The sequence below is a fragment of the Bos taurus genome, chromosome 5 (assembly GCF_002263795.3).
Source record: "Bos taurus isolate L1 Dominette 01449 registration number 42190680 breed Hereford chromosome 5, ARS-UCD2.0, whole genome shotgun sequence".
Classification (NCBI taxonomy): Eukaryota; Metazoa; Chordata; class Mammalia; order Artiodactyla; family Bovidae; genus Bos; species Bos taurus.
The window spans coordinates 110,870,137-110,887,234 of record NC_037332.1 but is presented as its reverse complement, the minus strand read 5'-3'; the positions used below and the strand labels follow the sequence as shown (position 1 = coordinate 110,887,234).

At 57.1% G+C, this 17,098-nt stretch overlaps 1 protein-coding gene across 2 annotated transcripts in view; it reads right to left on the bottom strand.

Annotated features, from left to right (window-relative positions):
* MGAT3 (beta-1,4-mannosyl-glycoprotein 4-beta-N-acetylglucosaminyltransferase) overlaps positions 1-15,315 on the bottom strand; it is a 39,489-nt gene extending 24,174 nt beyond the window's left edge. The window contains exon 1 of one of the 2 annotated variants that reach the window (XM_010805736.4): positions 14,986-15,315. The gene's annotated coding sequence lies outside the window, so the exon portion shown is untranslated. Of the gene's footprint in view, positions 1-6,483; positions 6,571-14,985 lie in introns of those variants that run through there. The other variant, XM_005207373.5, reaches the window with a different exon arrangement.
* Between the last annotated feature and the right edge of the window lie 1,783 nt (positions 15,316-17,098).

Below are 17,098 nucleotides of genomic sequence, written 5' to 3'. Positions count from 1 at the left end.
TGTGCACCAATGCACCTATGCTGGGGGATGTCCCTGGGGCCGGGCAACTCCTACCCTGAGACCCCACAGCCAGCCTCCCTGGAGGCTACTCATGAGCAGGGACCCCAGAACCCAACAAATGGGGAGCTGGCTGTTCTCACAGCCCCTTTTCTTCTCTCTCTTAGAACCTAACTTCATCTTCCTGGTTTTAAAGGTTTCTCGTACATTCTGGGGAATCGAGACATCACAGCGAAAGAGACAGGATGATACCACTCATCAACCTGCCACCCCTGGGCTAACATTGTAGCCTAAGTTCTTGTAAACTTTTTTCCTGAGCACCTTTTTGCTGGAATGAACTACTGGCATGGATTTCCTGCCAGTTTGGGGGCAACACGCATTTTTCCTAAGGAGCGTTGTCTCCAAGCCAGAGGACCAGAGGGCAGGCCAGGGGACTCTGCTCTCCTGGCCTCCTTTTCATCCACCCCCTGACCAGGACCCCACTGAGAAACACTCCAGTGTGGGAAAGGAATGGGGGCGGGGCGCAAACCCACAGTCCTGGGCGCTCCTCCTAGAGACCACAAAGCTCTGGGTCAGTGCCAAGCGCCCCAGGACTCAACGTCCCCTCTGTGAAATGGGCGGCCTCCTCTCTAGGCTGAGGTGACTGTCACCTGGCTGGACTGTGCTTCACAGCTGCTTCCAGGAGCCGTGCCAGGAGGCCCCTTGACCTTTTCTGTACCCCCCTCCCTTTGCCACTTGGACACATGAACAGCAGAGCAAGCCCCTCGGCTGCCCCTGGTGACCTCTACCCCAGCCCCTCGACCAGTCCTCTCTGTTCCACTCCACTGGCATCCTCCCCTCCAACCAGGCCCTCAACAGACCTCCCTGCACAAGGGTCTCCTCCCAGGCAGACAGACAGGAATCTGGGTAGTAGGAGCGCCGCATGGCTTCCTGGAGGAGTCTTATAGGATGGATGAGTCAGGAGAGGAGAGGAAGGGCACTTGCAGACAGAGGGACAGCACCAGGACAGGCCAGAGGGGGAGCCGGCCCTGGCGCTGCTCGTCTGGGTTGGGGCGAGAGCTGGTGCAGCGCCCCTGAGATGCTGAAACGAAATCACGCCAGAAAGCACCAGCGTCTCCTCCCCATTCGTGCCATAAACATGAGTTGTGACACACGCACAGTCCCAGGTGATGGTCGGGAAGGCACCTTCTCCACCATTCACCTAAACCGGCTAATCTGCCTTGTTTCCAGAAGTGGCCCTCACTCTCCATTCTCAAAATCACCATTCAGCAAACACTTAAATACTTCTCAAGTGCCTCCTCATGTGAGGCACAGTGCCAGCCCCCCAGAGAGTGCCCGTGTGCCCAGCTCAGGAACCAGTGCCCCTCACTTAATGGGCAGCTCCCCTCCCCAGTCCTTCTTCCCAGTCACCTCGATTCACCCAGACCAAGTGCCGGGCCCCCAGTAGAAGAGGAGGGCGGCCACGAGGGGCTTGTGCAAAGTGCTAAGCAAGCTCTGGGGGGTTCCACAGTCAGCCTGGGACCTATTCCCTCGAGGAGGTGGCAGCAGCAGGTGCTGAGATAAAAGCAATGGGCTTGGGAAAGGAGGGATGGGAGGGGTGGGAGCAGAGAGAACACAGGAAGCAGCTGAGTCACAGAGGCTAAAGGGGTCTCCTAAGGCAGCATGGAATTCGTGGGGCCAAGCAGTGGTTCCTGGAGTCCACAGGCCTCAGAATCTCCAGGGGATTCAAAACCATAGATTTCCAACCCTCCCTCCCAGAGTGGGATTCTGACTCGGTGGGGTGGGGAGGGGAGCCCGGAAAATCCATACTATCCCCCTGGTGCCCAGGCAAGGCTGAGCAGGCCTTCCTGAGGCAGGGTCCCAGGCCTATGAGAAGGAAGCAGGGCAGCCCCAGGGCCCCCACGGAGGGCGGGGTGGGGGAGGCGGCAGTCCAAGGCGTCCGAGCCGCACACAGCAGTCATCTCTGGGTGATGGAAGGGCCTGGACAAGCAGCCCCATCCTACAGGCTGGGGACCTACAGGCTGGATATGATGGATCCCAGCCCTGCCACTTCCCGGCCCTGGGTCCCCAGCCCCTTCGCATTGCCAAATAGGATAATAATAGTACCTACCTCATGGGAAGTTAGGAGGTGTCTCTGAGATAATGCAGACAAAGTGCTCTGGCCCAGCGCCCAGCACATAGTAAGTGCTCGATAAATAGCTGCAAATTATTATGACTGCAAAGTCCTCCATCGCGGGTCTCTGGCATCCAGACTCTCAGAGACGGCCTCTGGCCACCCTCCCTCGGTCAGACCTCAGACCGCCTGGCCTGCTCCTTCTGGGAAATTCCTGGCCTGCCTAGAGGGGTAGCCAGAGGCCGGGCCCTCAGGAGACCCCAGCATCAGCACAGACTCCTACCTTCTGTCCTGGCCTTCACCCCGCACCCCACCCCACCCCATCCCCAGGATTCCCACTTCGGTGGGAACCAAAGTCTTAGCCAAATAAGCTCTAAACTCATAAGACAACAGAGTAATTAGGTGTGTGAATGATTCCTATTGTTCTGATTTTATTTTTATAGAAAAGATGAAAAGAAGTGAGCCCACAGGAGAATTTCAGCAATGTAAGGAAAAGTATTCCGTTAACTTTCTGGATTATGAGCAAGGTCTTGGGCCCCTGGTCAGCCTATTCTAGACCATGCGAGGGTGGCCCACTACCCTTCCACCCGCCCAGGCCTGCTTCCAGCCCTTGGGAAGTTCTCGCCCCTTCCTGAAGCCTCTTTCCCCTTCTGGGCAGTGGGGACAAGCAAGGTCCCTGTGCCATTCTGCTGCAAGTGAGGCTGCCCACTGGAGCTTCAGTGCCCTTGATCAGGGATGGAGGAGGAGGAGGAATAGGTGGAATGTTCCCCTGGCTGAGAATCCCGCATTCATTCATTCATTCATTCGTGCTCCTGTAGGTCCACGGGGCTAAACACACAATAACAAACACGCTGGCATCACGCGGAGGCCTCTGGTGAGTGACAGAGTGCCAGGGGACAGAAGGTGGAACAGACATTCAGGTGGTGAGAACAGCATAAGCAAAGGAATAGAATCTGAGGTTTGGGGCCTGTGTGGACCACATCTCAGAGCTCTGTTAGGCTAAAGCATGGGCTCCAGCAGGGCCACTCTACACTAAGGCCCAGGCCAAGGTCAAGGGGAGTCCCTGGGAGGAGAAGAGGTTAGAGAGGAGAGAGGCAGGCTCAGAGGTGTGGAGGGAAGGAGACACCCGCCATTCCCCCTCCCCTCCTCCCTGTGGCTGCTTACTCAGGGCAGTCTCTCACCCACCCTCAACCTATCCAGTGCCCTCCAACAAGCCCTCCGCAGCTCCAGAATCAGGTGGCCGCTCCCCAAGTCTATCTGACCAACAGCTCCTGGGGACTTTCCTCCTTGTTCTACTGTTATTTATTAAGCACCTACTGAATGCCTGGGTGCTGTACCAGCTCCCATGGTGAGACTGTTAAACTGTTGGCAGCTTGAAATCAGTCCTGCTGGGAAGATTTATACCATGGAAACTGGCCAGCACTGCTCATCGGCGAGCCAGCAGACCACTGCCCCCCATGCCCAAGAAATGGGTGCTGCTGCTGCTGCTGCTGCTGCTGCTAAGTTGCTTCAGTCGTGTCCAACTCTGTGCGACCCCAGAGACGGCAGCCCACCAGGCTCCACCGTCCCTGGGATTCTCCAGGCAAGAACACTGGAGTGGGTTGCCATTTCCTTCTCCAATGCATGAAAGTGAAAAGTGAAAGTGAAGTCACTCAGTCGTGCCCGTCTCTTAGCGACCCCATGGACTGGAGCCTACCAGGCTCCTCCGTCCATGGGATTTTCCAGGCAAGAGTACTGGAGTAGGGTGCCATTGCCTTCTCCAAGAAATGGGTACAGAGAGGCAGGACCCAGCCCATGGGGACTCACAGACAGAGGGGAAGACAACAAGAAAGTGGACCACACATCGACTGTGGCAGGCTAGGCGAATAGGGAGACTCATTCTAGAAGTGGGGCAGCGAACGCCCACTGGAAACTGAACGGAGCTCTTCAAAGAGCAATAGTGTGCATCTCCCCCACTTTAGAGACGAGGAAACTGAGGCACAGGGAGACAGAGTCACTAGCCTACTGTCATGTGTAAGAAGTGACGGGATCAGAGTCCGAACCTGGGCCACTGGATCTGAAATTCTTGCTCTTTCTGCACTTGACTGCCTCATGGCACAATTATCGAGACTGCTCCCTACCTGCCAGCAGCCAGCACAGAGCTAGGCAGACCATGGGTATCTGTGCCCATGTGCCCAGGTGTATCTGCTGCCCAACTCAATTTGAATCTCTGGTGGGCAAGGCCTCTGTCCTCTCCACCAGGCTGCCCGGGAAAGCGCCCCTCGCAGGAGGACATCATGCTGTTGGCCAGAATATCTGAAGAAACTTCTGGAAGGGAGCCCTGATCCCATGTGGTAGACTAGAGAGCTGGGAAGGGGTGTACCGTGCAGTGGCATGGAGAACAAAAATTGGCCTTGGGGAGCAGAGCAGAGTCCCCTGCTCGACCTGGCCAGGGGCCAGAAGGTGGTGGGTGTCTACACAGGCAAAAGGAGGCTGTCCATGCAGACCACCCTGCCTGGGTCACTCTTCACTGCTACTTTTGTCTCCTCCGAGGAGGACAGGGACACTCAGCTCCCCCAAGCCTCAGCTTCCTCCTGGTCACAACCACCATGAAGTGGACATGACCTGCCAGCTGGTATCAGCGTCCCTGTTACACAGGTGAAAATACCCATGGAGCTGCCAGCTGTTTCCTAGGTGCTTCTCAGGTGCTGGGCATACCTGTACATGTAGACACAGCATCTCATGCAGTCCTTGCCACAACTCAGTGAAGGAATCTCCCCATTTGTCAGACATGGAAACTGAGGTTCAGAAGGCTGTCCGGCCAAGGTGGTCCGGCTATCTCAGTGAAAGTGATCAGCAATGTCAAGCAGCCCTGACCACATCAAGGGCGCTAGGCAGACCTGCAGCAGGGGGTCAGCTGGGCCAGCCGGTGCCATCCCAGCCAGTCTCCTTGCTGTCCTCATGCCAGCTCCCTGGGGTGGCCCACCACCTCGCCTCCACCTGGCCTTCCTTTTCCTCCAGCCTCGCCTCCCCTCTCTTCAGTGGCTTCTCATGTCAGCCCCCAGCAGGGCTTTGGCTGTCCCCCACCTCCAGCTCTCGCATACACTCAGCACATCTTGGAGCCTTGCCTTATCCATCCCTCTGCCCAGAATACCCTTCCCACTTTCTCTCCCAAGCAAATCCTTCTAGCTTCCTTTTATGTCTTTCAGCAAGTTCTCTCTCCCCGGGGGGTTGGGGGGAGGGCGGTGCTGGGGGCCCCTTTTTCAAACTTTCCCAGGAGCCTGTGTCTATCTCTTCAGCTGGCAGAAACATTGATAACCCTGCAGAATGGTCAGCTCTGCCCGGTGAGGCATTGGAGGGAGTGGGGTGGGGTCGGGGGAGGAACTTGTCTTACTCTTCCTTCCATCCCCAGGCTTGGCCCATTGCCTGGATTTTTAGTAACTGCCCGGGAGGTGACACAAGTCTTCCCCATCGAGGCAGATCTGGGCTGGTGGCCCAGGAGTGGAGTGCTATGTGGACCCAGAGAGAGCCGGGCTTGGGGACCAGAGAGAGCTCACTGGGGCAGTGGTCCTGCCCACCTCTAGGAAGTCTCCTGGAGCCTAGAGTCACCCGACCTCAGGTCACTAGGGCTGGCTGAGACCCATCTCTGCCTCTCTGGCACTCCAGCTCAGGCACAGACCCCCCTCCCCAATACAACCCAGGTGCAGTCCCCTCCCCACCCCCGGTTCCAGAACCCACTATTTGCAGATATTTATAGCACCCTCCCCCAGCCAGGTTCCCTCCCCCGCCCTGGGCAGTGCGGTGGAAAGAGCGGGAGCCCCCCCACCAGAAAGGGTTGGGGTTCTTTCGCCACCTCCCTCGGTCTGATCCCGGCCTCCGCATCCGCCCAGCACCCCGACAGCGCCAGGGCCTCGGCCGCGGCCGCGCCGCAGCCCGGGGTCGGGGGTAGGGGAAGGCGGGAGCCGAGGCCTCCCACCCCCAGCCTCGCGGCGCGCGGGAGGTTTGTCAGGGGCGCGGTGCACAAAGCCTAGCTCAAACCCAGCGCCTCGGGGACGCCCCCTGCCCAGGCCGGGGGTCAGGGGAGTGGGGGGGTCGAGGGAATGAGGCTTTGCCCTCCCGGGCCACAGAAAGCTCAGCTGAGCAGCCAGGTTGGGGGAGGGGGTGCCAGAGCTGAGTAGCCGCCCCAGCATCCGCCCCCCATCTCGGCCCCCACCCAGACCCCCCAGCCTGGTGTTCCCGCCCCCGCCCCCAAAGGTCACGCTCGGGGATGGGGGCTGTGGGAGCTGTGACTGGGGCGGGGGGCACAGCGAGCGCGGAGGAGGAGGCGCAGGGCCAGGAGTGCCGGGGTGCGGGGGGCTGCGACGCGGGCCCCCAGGACACCAGGGTCAACTCACCCATTGCCCGCCGGGTCTCAGCGGCGGCGGCAGCAGCAGCGGCGGCGGCGGCTCCGCGGCCCCCGGGGCCCCCGGCGGGGAGATGCTGGCGTTCGCCGCAACCTCTCGCCCCATCCCGGGCTCCGGCGGCGGCTGCGGCGGGCGCCCGGCATCGCAGGCAGCGCGGCCCCGGCCCGGCCCTGATCCCCGCCCCGCCGCCCCCGCCCCCACCTCCAACCCGTCCCACGGGCCCGGCGCGGCCGCCTGTCTGCACCCGGGGGCCGCGGCGGGGACCCGGCGAGCGGACCCCGGCGGGGGAGGGCCCCACGGGAGGCAGGCGGGGGGTGCGGAGGCGAGGCCCGAGCGCGGCGCGTAGAGGGGCAGCTCCCGCCGGGCTGGGGCGGCTCCGGCCCCCGCCCCGCCCCCACCGGCGCCCCCTTCGCTCCGCCGCCAGCCGGGCTCCGCTCGCCGCGCGGGGCCGGGGACGCCTAGGACCGCAGTCTCAGGCCGCCGCTGCTCTGCGCCTCCCGCGTGTGCGATCAAATGTGTGTGTGTGTGTGTGTGTGTGTGTGTGTGTGTGTGCGCGCGCGCGCGCGCCCAGGCGCGCGAGATCCTGCCTGTGACCGTGCGTGCGCCAACCCACGGCCCGGTGCGTCCTGTGCGGTTGTGTGTGTGTGTGTGTGTGTGTGTGTGTGTGTGTGTGTGTGTGTAGGAGATGAGAGGCGGAGCGGGTCAGAGTGTGTGCGTGTCTGGCATGTGCATGCGTCTGCGTGTCCGATTCTGTTGTGCGTGGATGCATGTGTCTGTTTTGCCGTATGTATGGGTCTGGGTGACCCAGGCGTGTACCCGAGTCTGTTCCTGTGTGTACATGGGCGTGGATCCCAGCCGCTGTGCCTGCGTGTACCTGGATAGTGTTTGCGTGCACACATCTGTGACCATGCAGAGAGCCGTCTGGGTCTTGTGTTGTCTGCGTGCCTGGTCCTGGGCGGCTGTGATGATGTCTATACGCTGCTGTGACCGTGTGCAAAGGGCCTGGTATTGTGTTGTATGTATCGCTGCGGGCCTGTGACCACTTCTACACGTCTGTGTGTTTGTAAAGATCGCCGATGTACACTGGCCTGTGGGCCTTGGGCCTTGGGCCTTGTCCCGCCTGTATCCTTCTGACCCCTCCATCCAGGCATATGACCAATGCAATTCTGTGCTCCCTCTATTCCAGGCCTGGCCCACTGACTCCCGGTGGAGGACTTTGCTCCCCACCCCCACCCCCACCCCATCCCCCTCGGCGGGCACTCAAAGCCCAATGGTCCTGCCCACCTCCTGCGTCTCCTCTTCTGGTGCACAACCAGCAGCGGTTCTCCGAGCGCCCACCATTTCACACCTTGTCTCCTCATGCTTGTGCACGGGGCTCGAGGCGGCCTCCGCGTCCTTCCCGCCATTCCAGAGCCGTGGGCTTCCGCTTCCGCTCATGTGAGCCCCGCTAGCAATCACTTCCGCCTATGTGTGTAAGCGGGTGCAGGTATGCAGCAGCCTCGCTGTGGACCAGCGGCGACGGCACCGGGAGGGCAGTGAGCTGCCTGCAGGCTAGGCACCCACAAGGTTCTCAAGAGCAGCCCCAAGGGCCTTTGGAGCCCTCTCCTGCTATTCTTCCTGGTTCAGGTGCTCCTCGCCTACCTTTGTCGATTCTTGCTAAGCAGCCAGTCAGTCTTCTCCAACATTTACTTGAGCAGGACACTCTCCTCCCTGAACACCTAATGGCTCCCACTTGCTTTCAGCTTAAGCTCAGTTCTTGAGAAGAAAAGGAGGCCTTCGTGACATAGACCCTCTGCTATTTACCTCTGCCGGTTAGTACCCTCTAAGCCCAAAATGAGCAAACTATTGTCTGCAAGGGCGATATAGTAAATATTTTAGGCTTTGTTGCTCATAGGGTCTCTGTCTCAACTACTCTACTCTGCCATTGTGGCGTAAAATCAACCATAGATATTGTGTACAGGAATGAGTATGACTGTGTTCTAAGAAAACTTTATTTAGGGACACTCAAGGTAAACCATTATTCTTTTGATTTTTTACTCCAACCACTTGGAAATGTAAAAACCATTCCTAGCTGGCACTACTCTTAAAAAAAAAAAAAAGAAAGAAACTTTAGTCAATCAGTCTTGTCCAACTCTTTATGACCCCATGGACTGTACCAGGCTACTCTGTCCTTCGGATTTCCCAGGCCAGAATAGTGGAGTGGGTCACCATGCCCTCCTCCAGGGGATTTTCTTGACCCAGAGATCAAATGCGAGTCTCCTGCACTGCAGGCAGATTCTTTACCCTCTGAGCCATCAGGGAAGCCACACTATGCCTTATGTATCATCTGCATGACTCACCTGCTTCAGTTACTCCGTCACTAGCTCCCCCACCCAGATCCCAACTATTCTACCCTGAAAATATGTCTTGAGACTTCTCTGTTGGTTCATTGGCTAAGACTCTGTGTTCCGAATGCAGGGGCCTGAGGTTCGATTCCAGGTCAGGGAACTAGATTCCACATTTCACAAATGAGTTCTCATGCTGCAACTAAAGATCCCACATGCTGCAACTAAGACCAGGGGAAGTCAAATAGATAAAGTGCATTGCAACAAGTGACAACTAAGGAATGTTAAAAAAAAAAAAATGTCAGCCTTCGCTTCTCCCCCTCTTGCCTTGCTAGCAGACTCTCTGCCCTTGTTGCTCAACCCCTACAGAATCCTCACTACTGTTCACACACACTCATCTCCACCTTGCCGTGGCCATCACTCCACCTCTGCCTGGGGATTCCTGCCATCTGGAAAGGACCCTCTTAGAGACACTTTTCCTTGCCCAGCCATGTCCCACAGGAGAATCTTCTCCCACGGCCTCCTGCAGCACTGTGGACATCCCTCGGCCCAAAAGAGAAGCCCTGTTGCAGGTCTGGCTCCCCCAGCGAACTTCTCCAGAAACCTGGATGCTGGCCCAGCACCAAGCTGGGCACAAAATATCACATCCCTCACTTTTCACAGCTCCCAGCAAAGGGGAGGAGGTGAAGTGACGTGCCCGGGCTCAAGTTCAGGTTTATGGGGCTTTCTCAGTCTTCACTCTCTTTGCCAGGATGCTCCTGGCAGGTGGTCCATAGCCTTCATCTGTCACCTAATGTGTGCTCTTTCTGCCTCTGACAAACGTTGGCGCCCCACAAGACCACAAGCCCCACAATTCCAAATCAAGCCCTGAGCCACAAATATGCCTTTTGTCCTTTGAAATCATTTAACTGATTTGGGTGGGTAGAGAATAATTTCACACAGTACAAATCTGAAAATTATTGAAGGGTGGCCAGTGGAAAGGAAGCTTCCTAGCCCCAGCCCAGGCCTCCCAGATCCCCTCTATGTAAGGATTTTACCCTTGTGATACTTTTTTTTAATGCAGCTCATTTGGTGTGAAGCCATTTTGCTGTGACCTAAAAACTAATTCATCACACTTGTAGCTTGACTCCTTTTTGGTTTTTTTTTTTAACGATGTGCAAAATAGATGTGGTCATCTATCATTGAGCCCCCCAGGCCCTCCCTGTGGGGCCGAGTGAGAGATAAGGGTGTGGGCAGATCACTGCGTGGTGGTAACTGGGTTCAGGAACCAGAGACATCTGGCTTCAGTGTGAGTTTTTGTGTCGGTGACTTAAACCTCAGTTTCCTCGTTTGTAAAATGGGAATAAGGAAGTTTCCTTCATAAGGCCACTCAGAGGGGCTTCCCTGATGTCTCAGTGGTAAAGCGTCCTCCTGCCAATGCACGAGACACAGGTTCAATCTCTGGTGCAGGAAGGTTCCCGCATGCTGTGGAGCAGCTAAGCCCGTGCTCCACAACTATTGCACCTTTGCTCTAGAGCCTGGGAGCCACAACTACCAAAGCATGATCCAAAACAAGACATGCCACCAGTGAGAAGCCCGCATAACCCAGAGCAGCCCCGGCTTGCCGCAATTAGAGAAAGCCTATGTGCAGCAACGAAGACCAAACACAACCAAAAATAATAAATAAAAATTAATTTTTAAAAAAGATCACGCATGCTGCAATGAATATCAAAGATCCCACATGCTGCAATTAAAACCTAGTGCAGCAAAATAAATAAATAAAAGAGACCTGGGCTCTAATCAGCTTCTCTACCTGTTATAATCATGTCACTGCACTAAGCCTCCATTTCCTCATCCAGAAAATGGGAATGATTGCTGCCCAGTCATCACATTGATATCAGTGGAACCTGGACAGTTCCATCCTCTCCCTCCCACTTGCTCACTTCCTCTCCTGTCTCCACACCATCAAAGGGGGTGTTGGGGAGGCAGAGGCTTGGAAAGTGCTCCTCCCTCCCCACCCTTCCCTTGGGGCCAGGCCACCTGACAAGGAGGCTGTGGGAGCCTGGAGCTGAGAGAGGTCTGGGTACAAGATTATCTACCCCAAGACAGGTGTCACCTTACAGATCTGCTGTCCCCTTTCACCTGGGGCCTGTTTGGCTCTGGGAACAATTGCTAGGTCTGTTATCCCTTTTGGCAGCTGCTGCCTGACCAGTGGGAGCTATGTTCCCCTTCTCCTTCACTTGGCCCTGGGTCTCCAGGTGAGAAGTCCCCTGAGCCGTGATGAGGCCCAAACACCTGCCCTGCCAAGGCTCCTCAGGGGCCAGGAGCCTGGTGATGCCATAGGCAGTATGAGCTGGCTCAAAGCTATGGCTTAGGGAATTCCCTGGCTGTCCGGTGGTTGGGACTGATCCTGCAAGCCTCACAGTGGTGCAGCCAAAGAAAAAAGAAGCTTCAGCTTATTCATCTGTGTAATGGGCATGAGATGGCCGCCTGAGAGCATGTGGGTTAGCAGCAGGAGCAGGATATTAGTCCCCTTCCTTCCTCATCACCTGCCACATGAAGTCACCGGACTGGCTCTCCTACCCTCCCCTACATGCACTCCATTCATTCATTCATTCATTACTGAGCCCATCTCCCAAGCACACAGCAAGCAGCTCTCTGAAATGCTTGCAGTTTCTCCAGCCTGCCCAGAGAGCCTCTCTGAAAAAACTCCTACTCATCCTTCAAGACCCAACCCACATAACCCCTAACCCTGAAAGCCACTCTGGTTTCCAGAGGCCTTGCTCATGCCTGATTTGTAGTTTCCACCTCAAGGCCTCTGGTGGTACGGACTCTGCCTGCAATGCCCTCCCCAGCCTCATCTCTAAGTATTTATTCCACCCATCCGGTCCTCCAGGGTGAGGTTACAAATGCCTCCTCTCCATGGAATCTTCTCCGACTTCCCCTTCCTGAAGTTCACCTTCATGGCCCACTATGGGTGTCCAGGGCCCTCTTAGGCCCCTCAGCACTTCCTGTCTGATGTTCTGACCTCCATGACTGGCCTCCTGGTGAGCTCTTAGGGCATAAACATGAGATGGGTCACCCTGCTCAGTTCAGGGGGACAGAGAGCTCCACGGCAGGGAGTCTAGTCTTGTCTGGGCCAAATGCTGCTGGTTAGAACCTCTCTGCCTGGATGACTTTGGATAAGTCCCCTTTCTCTCTGCAAACCTCAGTTTCCATACTTGTCAAGAGGAGGGGATAGATTAGACCTGGGAGGTCAGGGGGTCCAGGAGTCTCCTAAAATTTCCTGTGGCATGGTGTGTGTTTGTGAGTGTGCACACATGTGGGTGAACATGGGTATGGGTATACCCGCACGTGGATGTGATTTTGTGCTTGCGCGTGTGAATGTGTATGAGCACATGTGGCTTGTGGACGTGTGCGTGCACACCTGTGTGCTTTTGTGGGAGCGGGCCCATGGCTGTTATTGGGTCCTCAAAGGATTGGGGGCCAGCTGAGGCCCTTCAGAGGCCCCTCCCCCAATTCTCCCATGCTCCTCCCACAGCAGAGGGTCCTGGGGCTCCCCAGTTGCCTCTCACCCCTCCATGGCTCTCACCTGCATTCTTTTTTGTTTTAAATAGCCGTTGTTGCTTTATTTATTTATTTTTAGCTGCTCCTAGATCCCCGACCAGGGATCGACCCTGTGCACCCCCGAAGTGAAAGCGCAGAATCTAAACCACGAGACCACCAAGGAAGTCCTTCACCTGCATGCTTGCCATAGCTTTGCTCCTGGTGCGTCTGCTCCACCCTATAGAGCAGTCAGTGCATTTCTAGAAAGCAACAAGGCAGATCCAGCGCTCAAATCCTGCTATGGCTCCCATCTCACCCAGCATGAGGCCAGAGTCCTTCAGGAGCCGCAAGGGCCCGCCTGGTCTGGCCTGCTGCCCGCCTCCACCCCCCGCCCCATCCCCCTCCATGCTCCCTGAACTCATCTACCTCCTTGGGGCGGGCTGTTCTCTCCTCTGGAGTTCTCTCCTCCAGATGCTCTTCCCCAGGTACCACATGGCTCCTCCTCCTCCCAGTCTCGGTGCAAACTCAGGGCCTTCCCAAGCACCCTCTTTAGGTGCAGGCTTCCGGATCACTCTGCCTTCTCTTCTTTATTCTTAGAACTTTTCACCTTCAACATACTAGGTAATTTCCTGTGTCTTGTCCTTTTGCTTGTCTCCCCTACTAGACATAACCCTTAGCAGGGCAGTGATATTTGTCCTGACCCCGCTGTCGGTTCTTCAGTACCCACAAGCCTGGCACATAACAGCGGTTGGGTAATCTCTGTTCATAGGAAGGAAGCCTCCTCCCTGCCCCCCACCGAATGTGTTGAGGGTCACCCCTGAAATTTCCCAGGTAGCGCCATTGGTAAATAACCTGCCTGCAAAGCAGGAGACACAAGAGACATGGGTTTGATCCCTGGGTGGGGAAGATCCCCTGGGGAGGAAATGACCATCCACTCCAGTATTCTTGCCTGGAAAATCCCATGGACAGAGGAGCCCGGAAGGCTACAGTCCATGGGGTCAGAAAAGAGTAGGACATGACTGAGCATGCATGCATGCGTTATCTGTAAGTGTCTTTTGTGTGGGCCTTGAAGACTGCTGGGAGCCTAGAGAGAGAAGTGCCACCCTTCTGGGTGAGGGAAGACCTTCGGACTGGAAGAATCCCCCCACTGGGGCCAAGGCTGCTGTGTGGTTGTAAACCGAGGTGATCCAGCAGCCCAGTCATGTCTTGTGCCATGAGCCGCACACTTAGCTGGATCCTGGCAACCTCTCATAGAAACTTGGGAGCCCGTTCCCTCTCCACCACGTTTGCCTTCCCTGGAGACCCCCAAGCCTTGCACACTGGATCCCCCATCGAGGAAACTGATTGATAGAGCCCCCCCGACAGCTGAGAGCACAGCCAGGACACAAGCCCAGAGCCAGGGCTCCAGTGACCAGGGGCTAGGTCCCTCCCCGAGTCCTCTCCTCCTCACAGCTGACCCCATCCAGAGAGGAAGGCGAGCACGTGGGGCAGGGGGAGTGCAAGGTTACATCCGTTCACAGATTGAGCACCTACTGTACATCAGGCCCTGGGCTAGAGCAGTCAGACTCATCCCTGACCCCAGGAGAAGCTGGGCCAGTGGGGTGCCGAGACAGCCACAGGCCCCCGGCGGCTGGGAAGGTAGAGGCAGCATCTCAGCCAGGCCTCGAAGGCTGGGGCAGATTTGGAGATGGGCATCCAGTACAAGGCTAGGCAGGGAAGGGACTAGTTACAGCCAGAAAGCGTGCAGGGGACAGGCAGGGAGTGAGTCAGCCCGAGGTCTCCACAAGCTCCAGAAACACCAGAGACGCTGAGCACTGGGCTAAGTCACCAGAGACGCTGAGCACTGGGCTAAGTCACCAGAGACGCTGAGCACTGGGCTAAGTCACCAGAGACGCTGAGCACTGGGCTAAGTCACCAGAGACGCTGAGCACTGGGCTAAGTCACCAGAGACGCTGAGCACTGGGCTAAGTCACCAGAGACGCTGAGCACTGGGCTAAGTCACCAGAGACGCTGAGCACTGGGCTAAGTCACCAGAGACGCTGAGCACTGGGCTAAGTCACCAGAGACGCTGAGCACTGGGCTAAGTCACCAGAGACGCTGAGCACTGGGCTAAGTCACCAGAGACGCTGAGCACTGGGCTAAGTCACCAGCTGAGCTGGGAGCACCCCCTATGGCAGATGGCAGCGCACTGGGCTAAGTCACCAGCTGAGCTGGGAACACCCCCTATGGCAGATGGCAGCCCAGGAGGGTGGCCTGCTGGAGGGAGGCCCTGGGGCTGGGTCCCCGAGGGCACAGCTCTGGGTCACATCAGTGGTCCTACCAGCAGAGAGAGGTTCACAACCACACTTGCGTGCTTATGCCTGGCACCTGCTTGGAGCAGGGCACGCCCACCAGGAGACTTCCCATTCTAGTGCCACTTACACATACACGCTCAGCCTTGGACACAGAGCTCCATGGACACACCCCTTGTACACTCACAGAGGACACACACCCTGCAACCCTCAAAACCCTACTGGGTGCTCCCCACAAACTCACATGACAACATTCCTTCCAGCCTCAGCCGGGAGGGCAGGACTGGGCTGGGCCCAGCCGGAGCCCCCTCCGGCCTGTAGCTGCTGCTCCCATCGGCGCCCCCAGCACCTACCCTGGCAAAGGTGCCTCGAAACTCCAGAAACAGAGGTGGGGGCACCAGCCCACCTTCTTGACTCACGGCCTGTCCACCCGACGGCAGCTTCCGCTCCTGGGGCCCATCAACGAGGTTCCGGCCTCACAGCTGCTGGGCCACCACCCGGCCCACACCCCCTCGGTCACCTCTCCCCAGCCCGGAAGGCAACCTCTGGACGTCCAGACTGTTTTCCCTGTCTGAGTCTGTACGCCCTGGGCCCACAGGTGGTCCTTGAGGGGTCTCAGAGGTCCTTTGGGTCAGCAGGTTTTCTGGTCCTTTTGATGACCAAAAATGTAAATAATGTGGGTGCTGCGGGGAGCCCAGGCTGTCCAGCTGGAGCCGGGCTGCTGGGTGGGAGTGGAAGAAGAGCAAAATTCACCCAGAAATATGTCTGTGGGTTGGCCACAGAAAAGGCCCCGGGCGGGGCTGGCACTCCACCTGGGGACCTGAGCCAGCACCAAGGGTTCAGCTGCTAACCTTGAGCCCATGTGCACCGTGAGGCTGCCAGGGCTGCCTAGACGTGGCTCGACTGAGCCTCACCTTCAAGATCATCTCCTCTGACCCCTGACCCACGTGGCTCTGCTTACATGCCTCCTGTGATGTGCTGCTTGCTGTCTCCCTTGACAGCTCTTTTCGGTGGGACAACTTCAGCTATTAGAAATCCTAGATCCCACTGCCTGGAGTTGGTCCGAGCAAGTCAGCTTCTTCACTGGCACCACCATCCTTCAGAAACTGGTTAGAGTCCCTGCACCACTTCTCCTCCCAGGATCTTTAGCGGCTCCTCCGATGCAGGGTTGTCAGAACTTTCCATCCCGGCCTTTCTCCCACTTGCCCCTGCCTTTCCCCAGACACGACCTGACTAGTACAGCCCGAGGGCCTCTCCCTCCCCTGATAGGCCTCAGCTTCATATGGCCTGTTTTTGCGGTCAGGCTTCTGGCCTCTCTTACACACTTCCTGCTAGCTGCTACCTGCAGTTCAGTTTCCTCTTTTGTAAAATAGGATTAAGACTCGTATCTTCTGCATAGGGTTGTTGTAAGGATGGAATGAGTTTATACATGTCAAAATGCTTAGAAAACGTAGCTAGTGCCATTATTACTGTTTGTAGATGGTTATTGTCCAGAAGGGCTTCCCTGGTGGCTCAGCAGTAAAGAATCCACCTGCAAAGCAGGAGCTGCAGGAGATGCGGTTTCAATCCCTGGGTGGGGAAGATCCCCTGGAGGAGAGCATGGCAACCCACTCCAGTACTCTTTCCTGGAGAATCCCATGAACAGAGGAGCCTGGTGGGCTACAGTCTATACAGTCTATAGCGTCTCAAAGAGTCGGACATGACTGAAGCGACTTAGCATGCATGTGGCCCCGCTCCTCAGTGACTTCTCCTCCTCTTCTGAAAGTTTAGGGTCATGGAATCTTCTAGATGGGAGGGCCTTTAAAGGCTACTGAGTCCCAGTCTAACCCCATTATACTAGTGAGGAGACAGGAAGAGGACCCAAAGAGGCTCTGTTTCTGACATCTTCTCTGGAGGGCAGAGCACCCATCCTCAGCCTGGGACCAGAGCCTTCAATGAGTCCAGACTTTCAAGGACCTGATGGCCTCACCCCTCTGGGAAGATTCTAGCAGCCTGGGCAGGGTGTGGAGAGGGGCAGGATGTGGAGTGAGCCAGGGTGGGAGCCTGGAGCCAGGGTTCTAGAACACCCACCCCACCTTGACTCACCTGCCCAGTGAGGGGCTTGGCCTTGGGAATTCCTAAAGGGAGCCTGGGTCACAAAGTCAATTCTCAGGCTTGCCCCTACAAAGCAGAAGAGGTAACTGAGGCCAGGGAAGGGTGATGGCAGAGTGAGGGGTGTGGCAGGGCAGGGTGAGGTCCTGCTGAGCAGGGACCCTTCTGCCCCAGGGTCTGGCTATGCCATGGCTTTAAGCCTGCCAGCGTCCCCCACGCTGGCCCCTCTCATGCCCTTTGCCCTGGTCTAAGGTGGCCTGGCAGAACGGGGTCAGGAAAGGTCAGAGCCAGAGGACTGAACCCAGGGCTTGGCATCCATGGGTGAGGATGCTGGCAGGACAGGCTCCCCAGATGCCTGCTCAAAAGGCTGGCTTC